The sequence below is a fragment of the Haliotis rubra genome, unplaced genomic scaffold (genome assembly GCF_003918875.1).
Source record: "Haliotis rubra isolate DU_JTF1 unplaced genomic scaffold, ASM391887v1 Scf979, whole genome shotgun sequence".
NCBI lineage: Eukaryota > Metazoa > Mollusca > Gastropoda > Lepetellida > Haliotidae > Haliotis > Haliotis rubra.
The window spans coordinates 323,525-329,789 of NW_025767722.1; positions in this window are offsets into that span (position 1 = coordinate 323,525).

A 6,265-nucleotide genomic window follows, 5' to 3' on the forward strand; every position below is an offset into this window, starting at 1 on the left:
TTCAAGGACAACGTTTAAAGATACAGATGCACCAAGTATGAGCACAATTTGTGCATTTGTGGGTAAAAGTTGTCTGCCCTTTGACCATGTGCTTGGCTGGCGGAAGCAACGGAAGCGATGTGAGAAATGGAGAATGGAGAATGGAGTGCACTGCCCCTGCCGTCCTTGGCGGACCTCTCACTCACAGTACCAGCACTGGTTTGTGCAAGCTAGATTAAATTGCAGAGAATGGTTATATTGGTACTCCTTGGTGCAGATGAAAGGTCCTTACTGACAACATGGCATATCATACAAAACATAAATCTTACTGAAGACAGACCCCTTATTAGATGTAGGATGGATGTACGTATCAGTGGTGAGTGGTGTATCCACCTCCCTTCGATGTAGGTATCAGAAGTGAGTGGGGTACCTATCTACCCTGGATGTAGGTGTGAGTAGTGAGTGGTGGTTTCATTAGGGGGCTTGCTTCATGGTCTGCGGCAGGCGTCAGCATATTCACAGCCGCCGTCATGTTGAATGTACAAAGAACATAGCTAACGGAATGTGTTGCCTCATGTAATGTTTTTAATAGGGATAATGCCATGGACGGTGAGAAATTCAGAACAGAACATTTTATTCTCTAAAATCCCACCCACGGTGGTACATGAGAATATAATGATATACAATTGAGCATAAATATACAATAAAGATGGCGGATACTAAAATAGTGGTTAAAATGTCAGTGCATTTGACAATGCATTTAGATATTTTGCGAGCTTTTTTCTGATGTTTTGTTTTCTTTATTGAAAATAGCTGTTTAAGTTTAAACAGATGAGACCATTCACAGAAATGATTAGGGATATACATCATCCACTGTTGGAAAAGAGCTTCACATTTAAAAAGGTAATGGCATTGACTGAAATCTGTATCTCTGATTTTACAGGCGCTTCCTGTGTTTCAGGTTTAAAAGTGCCAAAAGTTGTCTGCCCTTTGACCTTTGTATTGTGTAAGTGTTGTGCATGATAAAGCGTCAAACACAAGAAGCGATTTAGTTACGTCCAGTTTGGTACAGCTGTGTGACATAATAATAATAATGATAATAATATCACGGGTCATTAATGTCGTCGTATAACCGGTTGGGAGCCTTTGAATGGGCAGGGAAGTGGTGTTTATGGCTATACAGTACTAAATAGGTCTCAGCTGACCTCGACCACATACTACGGCTAAAGTGCACATATCGTTTCTCGAAAAGGTGTTTAGCAGTGGTTAGGTAACATGTGTTGTGACCCGTCAATAAGTCTTGATGAGCTTCATGGTAGGATAGCATGGCACTGCTGCATGGTGTCCGTGGTATAAGCTGGCCCATCCTCTGCAGCCGTCAACACAGTTGAGTTGTTCACTTTGGATTCATTCTAGCTCGCATTTGGACTTTTGCAAAGCGCGGCGTAAAAGAACATTATTATGAAGGTCATACTGGAGAGGTGCGTGAGATGTTGTTTGATAACCTGTTATATAGAATTCTTTGTTAAAACATTATTTTTGATTCTGGCACTTGTGGAAACTGTAACTGAAGATAATGCTCGCCTACCAAAGTTTGAAACTATATTGACGGTTCGGGACAAAGGAAATAAGCCGAGCTTGTTTGTTAATGTAATTGAAATGTGAAAGTCTTATTGTTAAAGTTTATAATGTCTATTTAGCCTTCACCCAGTTCTGCATATGCTTAGTAACAAACAGATATACACTGGTTGAGTAAAGCTATTGGTCAGTTTCAAAACAATATATAAATATATAACTAGTTACCTATAATCTTTAACATTGGGCTTACATTTCACATTTCTCGGGACCTTTGTGGGGTGTATCATAATTTCAGAATTCCAGCAGAGGTACGGCATGGCAGCAAGGTTACACGAATGTTCAGTTTGAGGAATATTTTACAGTCATTTATGAGTGTGTGTTTTGGGGTTTCATGTAGCTTAAATTTTGGATTTTATATTTGTATATTGCATAAAACAAATACCATATATTGTGAACATCTAATAGTAATGGCATCCTAGCCACGAAAGCTGTGAGGTGACCCACTGTTTGTGTACAACTGCTAAGTGAATCCAGATTTGTAACTGTACTGTTATATTGCCACAGCAAGCTTGGTATGTGGGTGAGTGTGAGGGCACCTGGGAATACAAGCCCTGAAGAACCCAGGTGATGAAAGTTGGCCACGTGGGGGACGACAATAGTCGTTAGTACAACATGTCCATATATGGAAGAGGGTGTAAGGATTTGACTGCTTGTGTATGGAGACGAATACAATTGGTTAGGAAAACAGGAGGAGTGGTGTGAAGTTTGTCAAGTTTGTGCAGTGAAGTTTGTCAAGTTTGTGCAGTGGGGTACGAAAGCGCCTCATTGATGATAAGAGCAGGACACAGGGGGTAGATGCTCCGGCACAGGGACAGGCCCCAGGTGCCATCTGGTAGAATTTTGACCATGTGATTGTGTGTGTTGAGACGAAAAGTGAAAACGGAGTGCAGTGCCCCCTGGCGTCCTTGGCGCAGGTGTAAGGTGATGGGTGTAAAACTGCTTACTAATTAGTTGGACACGTGCCGGAAGCATGAGAGCAAGCAACTGGATTGGTTAATGGCCTACCAACCGGCCAATGGACAAACCACGAGCGCCATTGTGAACTTTCCACGGTGAGGGTAAGTAATGTTTTGATGTTACTTGTTTTGTTAGAAAATATAGCCTGGTTGTGTGATTTGTGTGAGGCCTAATTAGTGAATTGTTTTGCAGGTTATCAAGTAAGTGGTTCTTAGTCCCTGAACTTGCACAGATTTTAAAATGTGAACGTTGTGATTTATATTTTATATTCGCTCACGTGTAAGCAAACGCACAGCATTCTGAAAGTGCATTAAGAGAAATGTTTTGTCACCCTTAGATCACAAGCAATAGGCACGATTCAGTCGATGAATACACTTCGATGAGTAATTTCTCACCTTGGCCACACATGTTTGGTTTCCTATACCCTGTAAAACCTCACAAGCTGAACATGGTGTTTGCTGCTGTTCTAATGGGTGATACCAGATCCATATGGATCCAGATGGATCCACATGGTCTTAGATGTCTCTGAAGCACTTATCCAGATACACCATATCGATGGTGGTCCACAATATAAGATGTTATAAAATCTCCGTTTATAATTTAATTTATTCTAACTCTCATTTTGTCATTCTCGATTAGCCCGTTGCAGATATGTAGTAGAAAAGTATCAGAACTTACATCCTTCCGTTACCTGAATCCACGAGGTCACGAGTGTTTTTAACATTCACTTTTCAACTGTGGTACACATATACGTTATGACCTTTGAATTTCCTTACAACTATACACAACCTTTTAATAATTATAAGAACATGCGTTTATGCGTCATATCAAACAGTGAAATTAACAAACTAGACGAACTCATTCATTATTATTCATATTCATATGTATATGTGATAATTAGATTCTGGTATCAGCCTCCGTGTGTACTTGTGGTGTATTTTAAAACACTAACTCCAAAGCTGAAATATAAATAATCCATTCATCATTTCATTTAGAGTATTGATGGTAACATGTGACCACAGACATATTAAATGGTCTCTGGGTGTGACACACAAACACGTATACAGATTTACATACACGCATTAATTTGTGGTGGTTGCTACTTTGATAAACAGATGTAAGCACAACAGTAGTTAGACGTATTGGTACATCATGACAGGTATTCCCGAACATTACGTGGTAGTGTAAGAGCTGCGCCTTCTTCGAACTCAACAGACTTTACATCAAGCAACTTTCCCGGAGTGGCTTAACAGGTGTGTCGTCTAAATCTATTGAAGTACGACATCTGTATTTTCCCCAATATGTGCTGCACATTTAATGACATCCCTGAATTCAAAATGAACTCTTACCGACTTGTCGAATAAGTAACGAAGGCTGGCGTAGATACGAGCAGGGGAGATACGACCAGACATCACACTCCCGAATGTTTCAATGTGTGTGTATACATGTGACTAGTGTGATGATACACTGCAGTTGTGTTCCGTTACAGTGTTCGGTGTATAGAGTTCTCTGTTCAGTCACAATGCTCTGTGTTCAGCGTTTAGTATTCACTGTTCAGTGTTCCGTTTTCAGTGTTCAATGTTCACTGTTCAGTCACAATGTTCTGTGTTCAGTGTTTAGTATTCACTGTTCAGTGTTCAGTATTCCATGTTCAATGTTTAGTCACATTGTTCTGTGTTCAGTGTTTAGTATTCGCTGTTCACTGTTCAGTCACCATGTTCTGTGTTCAGTGTTCAGTTACAGTATTTACTAATCTGTGTTCACTGTTCAGTCACAGTGTTCAGTGATCGGTGTGAAGTTAAATGGTATATTTGCTGCCTAAATGTAAATAGGAATTTGAGGTAAAACATTAAACATGCGTACTATTATAGCATAACTGGCGAGACAAGTGTTTTAGGTTGAGTTGAGTTGAGTTGAGCTTTACGTCACATCGGCATTTTTCCAGCCATATAGTAATGAGAACAAGTTTGCATTAGTAAATATTGTAAGTACATATTCGGAATGAGTTTTATTTCAAAGGCATTTATTGATTACATTGTCATTCAAAAGCAGAAAAAGTGATAGTATCAAATTTAAAGGCAGGCGGTTTGTTACATTTCATAGTTACAATTTATGGTTGTTACATTTCACAGTTACAATTTATGATACAGATCAACTTCCCTCAGGTAGTTCAGTATCAGATGGGCGCTCACGCGTGAGAACAGATCTTTTAGGTTTGTTGCATCATACAAATGTTTTAGATATAGAAAATCTGCAGTAACGTCCAGATGGTATTTGTATCTGGACCACAGTGTCGTTAATTGCTTAATGCGTATGTTTCTTGGCAGTATAAAGCAAACGGATAAATATCTCATGGCGTCATATACGGATATCCAGGAAGGCTGCGCTTTCAGTGTATACAAACAAACAGTGTCGTCCTTCTCGGTTGGTTAAACATTCGTTTAAAATATTCCAATACTTATTGAAAGAGTTGTACAGTTCAGCGTGTTGCATTGAGGCGAACTGAATAGGAAATGTATCCCCAAGAATAATGGAAAACAGTTTCACGGCAACCCTGTAGTTGTGAAATAGTGTGTCACTGTGAGTCAGTTAATATTGCAAAACTTCAATTCTGCAGTTTTTGCTCCTGTCCGCTGCAATGTGTTATCCTGGGCTCTACATTTATCAATAATAGAATGGACACATCTTACTTTCATTCTTTAATTACACCATATTCTACGGACATTTCTGAGTATACCCGAAACCGATGACCACAGCATCCGTGTTGCCAGATCTAGAGTAATGTCACAGTGCAGTGTTTAAAATGTGTCCTCTACAAACACATGACTCGAAAATCATCCCGCTCTGTATTAACTATGCACAGCTGTTCCTATGTACTACAGCCTGGACTTTCATCCAGAAAATCAACACATCATCGTGACAACATTGTCGTGACAATCGTCATAACCATCTCGTTCATGTTGTTTAACTTATAGACATGTACTTTTAATCCAGCCCATTAATTTTCAATTCAGTTCATATAAAGCCTCACATTTCTCTCCACATATGTAAACATGTGCGCCAAATGGTATTGATATGTCTGTCAGCCTGTACCCTAAAACTTACATTACTGACTTAAGTGGATTGAACTGATCAAACGAGACCCTCTCAGTGTACTTGTGGTCAGATCTAGGTACGTCATTACCTTGACCTTTGTAAGGCATTACGTCCCACAATAAGCAGGCTGCATTCTCCGCCAGCAGCGTCAGAATGAACATCAGTAGTGGTAAATTCTAATGTGACAGAGCATTGAACATTGTGGAGTGGTTGCTATAGTGGAACATAACCGATCTGGCGGGTCTGGTGCGGCATGGAGGCTACGGCCACGTCAGTCAGATAGGTGTTGCGAATGTCGCCGCACGATGTGAAAACGATGAGATGTTAGTTCAGTTATGTCTGATTTAAACATGTTTACGCAAAGAAAAACATACAATACATAACCTTTCACTGAGTGTATATTGTGATGCACATAAAAACACCGTCAGGCAAACACGCATACACACATGCACAGACTCATGAGATAATACATTTAGGTGTGTTCTTAGATAAAACAAAGAAATGTACGAGTGTTGATATGTTATGATAGTTATACTGTGCCATACTGTTAAGATGTTACTTAATGTTTGGGATATAAATTAGGACAAGCGACCTT